The sequence below is a fragment of the Rhinopithecus bieti genome, unplaced genomic scaffold (assembly GCF_001698545.2).
Source record: "Rhinopithecus bieti isolate Rb0 unplaced genomic scaffold, ASM169854v2 scaffold_41145, whole genome shotgun sequence".
NCBI lineage: Eukaryota > Metazoa > Chordata > Mammalia > Primates > Cercopithecidae > Rhinopithecus > Rhinopithecus bieti.
Genome location: NW_016817055.1, coordinates 333,003 through 346,409, shown reverse-complemented (window position 1 = coordinate 346,409; position 13,407 = coordinate 333,003). Strand labels below are relative to the sequence as shown.

General features: G+C 36.9%; 1 long non-coding RNA gene across 1 annotated transcript; it reads left to right on the top strand.

Moving 5' to 3' along the window:
* The first annotated feature begins 1,278 nt into the window (after positions 1-1,278).
* LOC108517686 (uncharacterized) lies at positions 1,279-13,160 on the top strand. The gene is made up of 3 exons (XR_001882183.1): positions 1,279-1,496; positions 1,888-2,203; positions 13,041-13,160. It is a non-coding gene; the product is annotated as an uncharacterized LOC108517686 (long non-coding RNA).
* Positions 13,161-13,407: the final 247 nt, after the last annotated feature.

Here is a 13,407-nt window from a genome sequence, read left to right as displayed (position 1 = left end):
TCACTTAACATTTTGAAAATAGTGTCTATGTCATTGGTATCAAGAGATTTAAGTAAGTACGGGGCTTAATAAATATTAACTTATTTTACTTTTAAGAGAAAAAGGCAAAACTGGCACAAAAAAAGGCAAATATTTTGTTATATAAAGACAGCATAGTTATATTATGTCATACTACTAGTGGCCTGAATCATCAATTCTATTTGCTGATTATTGCCAAAAGAGAGTGCAGAGGAATTATTCTAAAACTAAAGTATTTATTTTTGGAAACCATTCTGTTACTTTTAATTGGTATATAAATAACAACCGCATACAATAAATTACCTTGTTTCGTTATTTTGGTGCATATTCATTCACAGTTTATTTTGGAGGGTACACCAGAAAATAGCACTCCTGAAAGTTTAGCATTTTGCTTTTGTCCAGGCAAGCGTGTGATTTTACTTGCCTTAAATTCTTCAGGTATAATTATTTCTGTGATATAATATGGAGTATATCTTGGAGGCCTTTATTGCCCATTTGTACAGGCACTGAAGCCAATTTGAAGCAATCTTCTGAACAGAATTCTGGCCCCCTGGCATGATTACATCCAAGCAGAGATAGCATGCATGCATTCATACTAGATTTCTTTGTTATCTCCCCAAAATCAGGCAACTTTATTTCTTACTTATCTCCTAGTAATTCTGGATCTATATAGAAATGACAAAATCAAAGAGTCATACTCAAGCATCACCATGAAGTGTAATCTGGAGCTATGTAACATGTACATTAGCCTTACAAATCTGGATTCAGGGACAGGATTTTAGAACACACAGACCAAACTGTCCCATGTTCTAAAATATGCAAGTTAGGTCAGTTGCCTACACACCTAGAGTGCAACCATTTCTACCCTACCTATTCCCACTATGAGGAATTATTTCTACTGCATCATATGGTGGTATAATGTCATCAGCATGTATGGAAAGCACTTACGTATAGCTATAGGATATGTCACATATCTACTGTAACATGTTACCTAGGATATTAGTCAGTATATCACTGGTAATTCTCATTATGAGAACTATGAAAAAAAACCCACTAGAAAAGGCAGTTGTGTCTCCATCTGCCTTTTCTCAACCCTCTTCTCCTTGTGAGTTTCTTACACTCAAAAAGGCCAGTGCTTAAACTCCCAGCCTCTCTTGCAGGTTTGAATTGTCATGATGACCCAGTTCTGGCCAGTGTGACATAAACAGAAGTTGAAGTAGGGGAATTCCGGGAAAGACCTTCCCCATCCCATGAAAGAAGTTAGAGCAAAAATTCTCTCCTGCCCTGTACTTCCTTTCCCACTTCCTACCTTTGATAATTGGAACACCGGCAGACATCTCACCACCAAGAGAAGACAAACTAAAGGATCAAAAACAATGTGCTGAAGATGGGAGAGCAAAAGATGAAAATCACGTGGATCCTTAGTGATCCTGAAGGGAAATAAACCTTTGGATGCTTACCTCTACACTTCCTATTGAGTGAGATAATCAAATATCTTCATTACGAAGTCGCTGTTGGTCGTACATTGTGTTATTTATTTCTGGTAGTATTCATAAGTGATACAGGATTCAGAAAGAAAATTTAACTGAAATATATACAAAGAATTTGGATTTTTCCTAAAGATTTGGGTTTCTAGGTTTTTTTTCTTCTCATTGTATCATGAACACAAAAATAAACAATATTTTCTTTTTTGTGGTGGCTTCTGTAAAAGTTAAATTGAGTTTTTTATCTACTTGGTGTAAAGAATTATGTTACACATTATTTTGTTTTGGTTCTTTTGGTCTCATTCCTGACTTTATTTTCTTCTTCTTTGGCAAAAATGTCTCACTATTCCCAAAATTCCGTGATTTTCTCATTTGTCTTATTCAGCAAAACACTTGTCTACTTCAAGTTTTATCACGGACCAGGACTGATCAACTAAATGTGAATAGATATGTTCTATATCAGCTTCCCTAGAACACAAAGCCTGAATCAAGGATGAAAGGAAGATGCTTTTTGGCAAGGCATAAATTCAGAGGATCCAGAATGAGGACAAAGGCAACTGAGCTATGCAAGATGTAAAATGATGTTGCAACAACACAAAGCTGATTGTTTGGCAGTTGCATGTGTTTCATGCATAGAACTTCTCCAGATAGACTACCAAGAAACACTGTGCTTCAAAGAATTTGATAAGGACTATGAAAGGGTACATATGATAAAGAAGAAAGAAACTGGGCTTCCTCCATTCTTCTATTTTGGTCCAAGTCACCCCATGGAGAATTACCTGCACACCTAGATTGTATTTGACCCATTGGCAGGCACTCATAGCCCCAACACCATGCGCTCTGGCATTCACGTAAGTTCAGATAGGATGAAACAGCCAAACAATTTAGGTATGAAGCCTGGCTGATCAGTAAAGGCCAAGTAGAGAGCTTTCTGAGGGCAAAAGGCTGAATCTCCCCTAGGTGTCCAACTGCCAGAACTTACAGACAGGAAAAGTGAATCAAATAGCTGGAGGTCACAGTAGGGTCCAAAACCCAGGCACTCCGAGGCGGAACAGAAGAGAAGCATATAATGTCTCAGCCACTTCCTTAAGGGGAAGCTGCTTGCTCCCCACACGGTAATTTGATTTTCCTACAGACTAAAATTTAAATATGGTGTGGTGCTGATCAAAGCAAAAAGAAAGAACAATGCCCTCATGGAGCAGAGCTGCCCTTAGACTACCCACCTATCTCTGAACGATTACATTAGAGATAAATAATTTTCCATCTAGTGTGAGCAATTGTATAAATCAGTCTTTTAGTTTGAATGGCGTCAGTTCTTTTTATTTATTTTCTTTTTTTCTTTCATAGTATTTTAATTTATGTCATTTTCTGACATTCTACATATTCTTGTAAGGGTGCTTGGCTTCTTTTTGGAAGAATGTACCTTGTGCCATTTGTTTGCAACTCCAAATCCTTACCTACACCTTTCCACCTGCCTTCTTCCCCATTGGCAGATGACATTAATGGGCTCTTCCTTGCTTTCTGGCTTCCAGTTAGAATTAACAATGGGGATATCAGCAAGAAATCAGAGATGAGTAGAAAACAACATTACAGGATATTTTTTCTGCTGGGATCCCCTGTCTCAACCTGGCTGTGTCTCTCCAATGAAGGTCACTACTCCTCTCAAGACAGCCTTCTCAAGAAAATTTTCCCTTCTGGGTCCTAGTAATCACTCCCTCTCTCCTCATTCCACTGGGCCTAGAGGTGGTACCAGCTCCATGGTTATTAATCCAGTGTTACTGTACTATTTCTTGTGGTTTCTATCAAGTCCACACTTCTGTAGTTGGTCCTTATGCAAATAAATTTTCTTGGAATATTCTTAATTTATGCTTGACATCTGTTTTCTGTTGAGACCCTGATTGCAACAAAACAAAACATTGTGTAAGTACATAAAATTTCCAGATATCTCTCTCCCTATTCCTCCCCTTTACCATCACTGCATCTCTCATCTTTATTTGTCCTTAATGTATGTCAAGTTTTGTGGTTACTAGAAAAAGCAGTATCTAACAGAGAAGACAAACTTCTGCTTTTCTGACTCTTCTCTGATTTTGTATAATTTTTCTCTTCCTCCCACATTTATTTAAAGAAGAGCCACATTCAACATCACCATAGGATCTGCAAGGGTAACGTTAGTTGGTTTCCATTACATTTCTTCACAAAAGATATTTTTCAAAAAATAATGAATGCCTATATACCAGATTTTAGTCTTTACTCTGCCTTAGCATCTGTGTAATCCTTAAAATTCTTTTAACCTCCCCAGGCCTCAGTTTACTCATTTGTAAAGTAAGGGAACTAAATAAAAAATACTTTCAAGTTTCTTTCAACCCAAAACATCTATAAATGTATTATTAAAATTAGGTCCTGAATGATAAATTGATAGATTTAAAAGACCAGTGCTTTACACAGACTTTATAGACACAAGATACATATGTGTGCAGGTGTATTGATGTATTTTTGTTTATGAAGAAATGTATAGGTGTGTAATGCAATGCCTCTCTAATCTTGAAGTCATTATCCCCAACAAACTAAGCACTCTAAAATACAGTTTTTACCCAGAGAAAAGTATACAAGGGTCAAGTGTTGCAAAAGCCCTGAACATCTTCCCATAGGAAGGGCATTCATTCAAAGACCATCATCAGCCTTTAATTTTCACAAATTATGCTTCTATTAATCATCCACAGACTATCTGATCTAGAGCCCAATGACTGCACAAAAGACATACAAACTTACCATACTAATTTGTGAATTAGGAGGAAAGCAAAATCAAATTAAAAAAATGATCCCCCCATTTTATTATTCATTCCATCAGTGAAAGTAGTGAGAAATGACAACTGTCTATTTGCAACTTGATATGGCACATATTAGAAATAACCTGAGAGTTAAGCAAAAACTGCATATTTTGAAGTTATCAAGCAAGACTAACAAATTTCTGGTCTCTAAATGCAACTAAACATAGTGTTAATCTCCGTGTCCCGAGGCAGGACTATTTGTTTATCATTGTAACTTTAGCATCCAGTGCAGCAGCTGACCCACAGTAGGCATTCAGAATATATTTGTCAAATTAACAAATGAATGGATGAAAGAATGTACTCCTCCCTCACAATTTAGACCATATGCAATACTGATCTTTCTGTCTAAAAACATTCTGGTAGTTTAAGTTCTAAGTCTTACAAAAATGAACATAAAATTAGTGATCTAATTTTCTAACGTAAACACTTAATTGTTCCACAAAATGTATAGCCAGATGCAAGCAAGTAATTGTATATGCAAAACAATAATTTGCAAGTAAAATGACTCACTTACATGTGTGAGGACATATTTTACAGGTGCAATTTAGGTGCAAATTTCTGAAATTTTGAACCCAGGCATTCAGCCCATCTAACAGTTTTACTGTGATGTGAAGAATAAAATAGAAAAGCTATCTTGGTTCTGAAAGTGAACACCTAGACTGCTATATCAAGCAGCTTAAGTCCTTAGGGTATTTGGGCAGAGGGAGTTAAAAATAATAACGAAGTTATTTCATTTGGGAATATAGTTCTTAACCCAAAAGTTACTGTAGGTTTAAATTTCAAATACATTTTCTCACCAGTTCATCCACTCTCATATGGAACTGCCTGCAGGCAAAATCAGGAAGGAGAGGAAATTTGTCTCAGGTCTCAGGAATTCATCTGTTGTTCTTCTGTTTTCTTCTTTTTTCCCAATATTAAGGTCATTCCTCCATATCCAAAATTTTCAGTAGTTAGATAGCGCGATGAACCAATTCAAAGCCTTAGCACCTTGTATTTCAACTATTTCTCACTCTCCTTACTAAGATCAAAATAAACTTGTCTATATATATTAAAGAAATAATCTACTAACTTTGACATGAATAGTAATTATTAGATGAGTTTATTAATAATACTTACTTCATTGCCCAATAGTAATAATGATTCTGTAGGGCTATAATTGGGCCTAAGAATAAATATTTTAACAATTAGTCCAGGTAATTCTGATGTAGACCACCGTATTTTGAGAAACATGCCTTTAAAGCTCCAGTTTTTACTTTCCAAGGTGACATTTAACTAAAAATAACAGTGAAACTATTAAAAGTTAGTACTAAATGATAGGTTTTAGCATGAGAATTAAAAAGACCTGAGACTTTAACTGAAATCATTGAGGCAGTCCAGCATGATGGGGGAAACTAGAATCATGAATTTAGTTGGACTTTGCTCTGAAAGTGTACTCCTCCACTTGTGAAATATATGACAGTGGACAAGTTCCTGAACTTCTCTGAGCCTCAGTTTCCTTGCAAAAGGATTTAATTAACCCTTTGCTTCCAGGTTTGGGAGGATTGAATGGCAGTAAAGGAAAGAGCCTAAAAAGCTGAGAAGCACATGGAAGCAGAGCTCTGTCTCTGGAGTTGTAAAGGAACAGCTGAATATGTCCTGAGAGCCTGGAAGTGTCAGGAACTTGGACTCAGACTGAGAGGTTTTGCAGGGAGTAATGAAGGCAGTCTAGGTGGTGAGCTGCCTGGACCAAACTCTCAGAATCAGACCTGTATAATAGTATTTCACTGGACATCAGCACTGACAGATGAAGTTACCAGAAATTAGGTCCAAATCCTAGCACTTTCTAAGACTCCTGAATGAAAATGCAAAGCATGAAATTAAAAAAAAAAAAAGAGAGACTCAATTTGATTAAGTGGTGTCAACTGATGAATGAAAAGGTTCATACATTTGTCAAGTGGAGCTTTATTTCTCATAAAAGATTGCAGCCTGCAGGGTGGCCATTCTGACAGGCTGGGAAACATAGCCTCCTTCCAGACTCCAGAAACAGACATTTCAAGGGTGGGAAGAATAAGACAGAGATGTATGCGGAATTAGGTGGCCGAATATACATATTCAATAAGCTATAGGAGGAGTCATGAATATTTATGAAACGAGAAACATGCGCAGGTGTAATTGAATTCATGCCTCTCGATGGGACCCCGTGTTCAAAAATGGCGGCATTAGCATGATCTGAGAGTGAAGTTTTCAGCCCTCTGTAACAGAAGACACAAAAACCCTCACTGCTCGTTCTTCGAAGACTGGCCAGAACCACTTCATGGTCAGTGGTTTCTTATCGGGAAGGAATGCTGATTGGTTGTGCAGAAACTGCAAAAGGGAGGGGCAGTAGTCAGGCAGTTGGGTTAAATCAGCAGTAAAATTTCTCCAAAGGGCTTGTTTCTGTTTAACCCTTAGGGAAGAAAACCTAAGAGTGGCTAGCAAGGGAAGGGATATAATGGGACATACCCATCCTCACATCCTGTCATGGCCGGGGGCTCAGCTTCCAAGTTTTCTTTGGTGTCCCCTTGGCCAAGAAATGGTCCATTCAGTTAGTTAGGGGCTTAGAATTTTATTTTTATTTCTTCATAGGTATAACTCAGTGAGCTATAGGGGATTCAAAGTAGAGAGAAATTTTAATTCCTGAAAACTTAAGAAAGTTTTATGTATTACCCACCTGATGAACACCTGGGGTGTTCTCCCTTCGTGTGTAATTATGCTGAACAGGATGCTTTACACAGAGTAATGTGTTCAAAATGTGCTGACTTTCTCACTAGTCACTTAGGACAAGCAGGTCAATGAATAAAAGTAAAAAGGAACTAAGATATCAGGCTGATTTTTCAATGCCCTGGCTGACAAGCTTGCATTAAAATAAATTATGTCATTAGGAAAAAGTAAAATACATGATTGTGTGCTGCCTACTATGAAATTTTATAAAACACGGCCCCTGCCCTCTGAATATGAATAAGGAAGGCAGATAAGGCTAGACCTCATGGAAGCTAGCTACTGATCAACATGGATTTCAAAGGCAAATGAAAGCTTAGAAGGAGTGACTTTTCAAAACTGGAGAAAGTCTAGTAGGAGACAGGCCTCGCGCAGCAGTTTACGGGCCACTACCATACTTTACCTAAAGTCTGCCATCCACTATGAAGTAAAGTCATGATGCAAAGCTACCATTTCCTGTTCTCTCCTAAATAGAAATAAAAGGAGATGATTTTTTTAATGAATTGTCCTACCTTATTTGTTGCCATCTAGTGAGCATCTGCAATAAGCCTTGTCTGGCTCTGAACTAGAAATGTCATGGATGTCTCCTGTTCTTTCAATGAGGCTGATATTATTATGCCCACTTTTTGAAAGAATCCAGGAATCAAGTGAAGGAACTTGCCCAGTGTCACAGACTAAGCTGCGTTCCACTCAGCTCTATCTGATACCAAAGCCTCTTAGGTTCCACTGTGTCTGACCCATGGTTTTCCATGAAGTCAATGAGCCTAACTAAAGGTAAGAATCAAGCTCCAGTCCTTCTTCTGTAGTTTCTACCTCTTTTCTTCTTCATTTATCCCAAAATAATCTCACTACCATTTCTACAAAGTAATGCACCCTGGCATATCAGTTATATGTCTGTTTTAAAAGAATAAAAAATTAATAAACAAAAAAGGAAATATTAATTTTAATGCAATAGCAAATTGTTTTGTTATTGGTTGCTCTAAAATTTACTGAAAAGTAGCCTGTGGAGAATATTCCCAATTTTACTCTCTTTAGCTTCCTTCTCTTCCAGCCTAAAATCCTCAGAAAAAAGCTTATGTTGTATTTTTTTCCAAAAACATTTACTTTCTTACATGAAGAACACAATTTTGAATATTTGTCTCAAACTGTTGTAAATAGAAGTTTAAAAATAAATCAGCATCTACTATACCCATAGCCTCTATAGTGTGGCACTTTCCTATAGAAAATGTGCTGAATTTCAGTCAAAACACATTTTTTTTTCCTTTTAGTGTGTGACTTAAATTGATCTTTTCTCCTCCTAGTTTTGCTGAGAGTGAGCTTATAATCAAATGTTACATAACAATAGTCAAATATTACAGCACACCATGCCTTTCATCACTGTAGCCTATCCAAGTGTTTGTCCCAAGGTGAATCTGCCTTTTACTATTGAAAAATTGATGCTGGAGACAGTTATACATCTTGCCTGAGGCCATGCAAAGCCAACGGTAGAAATACAAAGTTAAGCACGGAATCAAGTATCCCTTTTTCCCTTGTGTTTACTCTTAGATATCTCTACTCCAAAACTTATATTTTTTAAGAAAAGAATTTTATTTAGTGCACATTTTATAGTAAGTCCATTATTTTGTTGTAAACTTCTTGAGGGAAGGAGCAATTCTATTGATTCTTGGTGTTTAGCAATGTACACCCAATGGAAATTTGTTATAATTACATAATTAATTATATGTCTTCCTTTCCTTATTTCAGAAAGTATTTAGAGGAGCTTTCCGGAGCATATAAACTTAGGTTATAAGCGTATAAACTTAGGATATGCTCTTTCCAGAACATATAAACATATACAATTTAACAAATTAAAAGCAAAAGTGAAATATAATGTAAAATATTATGTGAAATGCAGAAGCAAGATGAAAGATAAAGCCCGGGGATGTGGCTAAAATGTGTTTACAATCTTGCAAAATGTTATACTGACTACAAATGGCTCCCATATTTACTTACAAAAAGTAAGAAAAGGGGAGTTAGATCAGTTATCCCATTCACAGAAACTGACCCCTCAAAACACCACCTACTGCCAAAGAGAAGCAATCTTCTTGATACAACAAGCAGATACATACCCTCCAATTGACTATTACAAATGTGTTAAGTAACTTGTAGTGATTGATTTTGTTTTGGTTTAGTTTGGTTGGTTGGTTTTCTACACATTTCTCTGCCTTTAGGAACTTGGCAGCTTACTAATAAATTTACAAACTAGTAATACCCTAATCTAAACAATGTCTCTTGTTCATAAATTTGAGTTTAACAATATCAAGTCATGTCCCTTGATGGCTTGCAAAATGCTAAAAATTGGCAGAGTGCCGTGAGTACAGTCATTCCTAGGATTTGATCAATAAGAAACATTCTGATCTCTGTATTGTCTACCCATTTCTCTCTTGACCCATATAGGTTCTTAATCTTCTAGCCTTTCCTACAAAATCTAGGTTTCTGGAATTCCCCTGACACAGGTAGGCAGCAGCCAAGAGAGAAAGCAGTAGTGCCACCTGGTGCTCAAAGAGATCAGAGCTGGTACATACCTACTCTCACTTCCTGCTCCTCCCACCACTTCTAATAAGATTGCCTATAAACAGTACCCACCCCCTTCTTGGGCCTTGCACACTTAGTCCTCAGTATGCATTCTGCAATGCCTTCTCCCATTTATTCTCCCTCCCAGGCTGCCTTCGATGCTCATTTTATCAGTTTTCACTTGTAAACACATTGAATGGTGGGAGGAGAGTCACATGATGTGAGTAACCCCACAATCCTGGCTGGTACCAACTCCAGTGTTAAAATATAGATGTACCAAAGTAAAAATATTTATTGCATTTTTGGGCATTGAACATTGAAAGGATTCCAAATATCGAGGACCAGGGAGGAAATAAGCACAGATGCCGCCATTTGGTGGGTTGTTGTTGTTGTACATTTCAGAGACAAAATACAGTAAATGTTTTACAGACATAGTTGCATTACTATGCGTCCCCTGACATATTGTGCTTGTCACTTTATTATTTAGCATTTATGTGGTATTTTATCTATCCTGTATTATCTTTCACAAGCCTATCAAATAGACTATTTTTCTTCCTATGCAGAACCTTGGCGCAAATGACCAGACATGTTAAACTTCCCTCTCATCATACTGAAAGTTCCTAGTGAAAGTGGAAGGAAATTTCAATGCCTTGTCCTTTGCCTTCTATTAACTGATTCACGAAATGACCACTAAAGTCCTAATAATGTATGAGGAAAGGAAATAGATATACAAAGTATAGGTCTGTATTCATGGAACTTTCTACTCTGATGGTCTGGGGATTCCTGAGCATCAAATGAAAATTTGTATCACAATGTGAGTGCCCTACCTAGGTTAATAGACTAGAATTAAGTTATGCATCATAGAGTATAATCATTTAATCTATTTGTACTAAACTCCTGAGTATGACACAAGAGAGAGGGAGAGAGAAAAAAACAGAAAGAAACAGTTTAAATGTGCAGCTAATTCCCCACACTGTTCCTTTCAGTGAGCATATACCCTACCGCATGCATGTGGCAGAAGATGGCGGTCAATGGCTCTCAGCCTTAGCTCCGCATGCATGTACCTCTCAGTGTGGAGCACTGAATATGTGTCTAGTTTTAAAGACACTATGTGTCTTCATTATACATAATAAATATCTGAAGGAAGCATGCTCTATGTAGGATTCACAGAGCAATAGTATGTCAGTCTCAATGTGACATGAATGTAGACTTAATGTATTCTATTTGCTGGGCTATTTAAGGTATTTTCCAGGGTGATAGAACTATTTGTGATTTCCACTTTATGTCTTAATTTCAGACCCTGACACCCAAGGAGATGTAACTCAAATGTTAAAATTGATCTGGGAGAAGGAGGAAGGAGTGACTTATTGCTTATATGTGTCAGGGAAGGTCTGACAAAGGGGATGGCCCTTAGGTTGAGTCTTAAAGAATGACTGGGATTTGTCTAGGCTAGTTGGGAGGATAGAGTACTCCAAGCAGAGGAAACAGGAGTCTGCAGAGGCAGAACTCTCTAAGTGATGGCATTTTCTAAGTATTCTAAATAATTTGATATGGTCAAAGGTTAAGGTACATGTGATACTGAAACTCTGTTTTTTATTTATTGGGACAACAAAGATAATTGTTAAACAGAAAAGTAGCATGATAACTGTGTCCCAAAAAAGGGCCGTCTGGTGCCTGTGTAAAGACAGCATTTGAAGTGACCAAAGGAGCAGAGATAAGTTTGGAAACTATTGCCTAGGTTCATGTGAGAAACAATAACAGATTAAACTAAGACATTGGCAACAGGAGGGAGTGGAATGTACAGTTTTTAAAGAATATTGGAGTCAGAAATGACAGAATTTGGTGACAGATTGGATGCAGGAGATGGCATTTTTCCAAATTCAAAGATATCTAAAAGTTGATTTAGTCAAGCCCTGAAGAAGTAAAGCAGCTACATATTTATAAATTTGCTCCAACTCATGAGAGGGGTGTGGGAGTTAGAAATGTACCCAAAAGCAAATCACCAATTAAGGATCCTAGGAAGAATAACCTTCACTGATTTTACAGAGAACCTTTCCCAGAAACAGCCATACCAAAATTGCTTCTCCATTAATTATAAAACAATAATTCTTAAAAGCTTTGCCTATGATATCGGTCAAGGTCCAAAATACAAAATTGTGTATGATAAACCATACCATATTTTGGAATTTAATGTATGGAAAAATGGTCTCTACTAAGTAAATCGTCTTACTTAATAAAAGACTGCATAAAAGATATATCTTTCTTTTTTTCCTAAGCTTACTAGGAAGCTCAAAATTAAATTTAAAATCAGTCTTAGGGTCATGTGTTGTGGCTCCCGCCCGTAATCCCAGCAATTTGGCAGGCCAAGGCAGGAGGATCGTTTGAGCCCAGGAGTTTGAGACCAGCCCTAGCAATGTAGTGAGACCCTGTCTCTACAAAAAATTTTAAAAATTAGCTGGGCCTGGTGGTATGCACCTGTAGTCCGGGCTATTCAGAAGACTCAGGTGGGGGAGTATCATGAGCCCAGGGGGTCAAGATTGCAATGAGCTATGATTGTGCCACTGCACATTCTGCCCAGGCGACAGAGCAAGACCCTGTCTCTACATAAATAAATAGATAATAAAATCAGTCTTAATGAGATGGCTAATTGTATGTGTCAACTTGATTAGGCCATGGTAGCCAGATATTGGATCAAACATTATTCTAGATGTTTCTGTGAAGATTTTGTTTCGTGGCAATGAACATTTAAAGCAGTAAACTTTGAATAAATAAAACAAATGAAACAAATTATTCTCCACAACGTGGGTGGGCTTCATCCAATCAGCTAAAGCTCTTAATAGAACAAGACTGATCTTTTTCAAGGAAAAGAAAATTCTGCCAGCAGGCTGCATCTGAATCTGAACTGTTAGTCTGGGTCCCCAGCCTCCCACCTACCCTGCAGATATGTATATTAAGAAATATACATATATATGTTTATATATGTATAAAGAGAGCACATATATGTACAAATATATCTATATAGCAGATATATAAATATATATATATAGCAGATATATATAAATACAAATATCTACTATTGGTTCTGTTTCTCTGGAGAACCCTGACTAATAGACTCAGTAATTATACTGGTCCTGACAATTTCTTTTCCTTCTTTTGCAAAATCTTAATTTTCTGTTTGTTTTTACGCTTGTTATATATATCTTATTGTAAATACATCTTGTTTGGGGGATGTCTTTCAAAATTAGAAAATGTGTTTTGAAATTTAAACACATTAAAATCAGACAGACTGTGCTACGTACTTTTATTTTTCATGTCAATTCTTAAACAACACTGAATGATAAATGATATAGTCCTTCAATAAAGATGAGAAAATTGAGCCATAGAAAATTTACATGACATTTTTAGCTTCCAAGCCCTGCAGATAACAGAACTGTGATGGAACTCAAGATCCAAGTGATTCTAAGTGACCAGCTGCCCCGCCCCCCAACACACAATGAAGCCTCTACAAAGAAAAGTTTAAATTAAAATAGAACACAAACTCTGAAGGCCTTTACTAGACTTATTTTAAGTGAAATCTCTTGTGACTCAATTTACCTTTTTGCTTGGAAATGACAACTTCTAAATGAAGCAGAATGTCTTTGTCAGTATTCGTTCTTACAAAGGACAGGAATCCATCACGCAACAAGTTAGGCCAAAAGAGGACAGTGGCTTTTTCTTGAATCCTCAGGATTGAAATCAAAGTTTCTGGGCCTCAGAAACTACAGGAAGCAGAAACTCAAATACTTTCC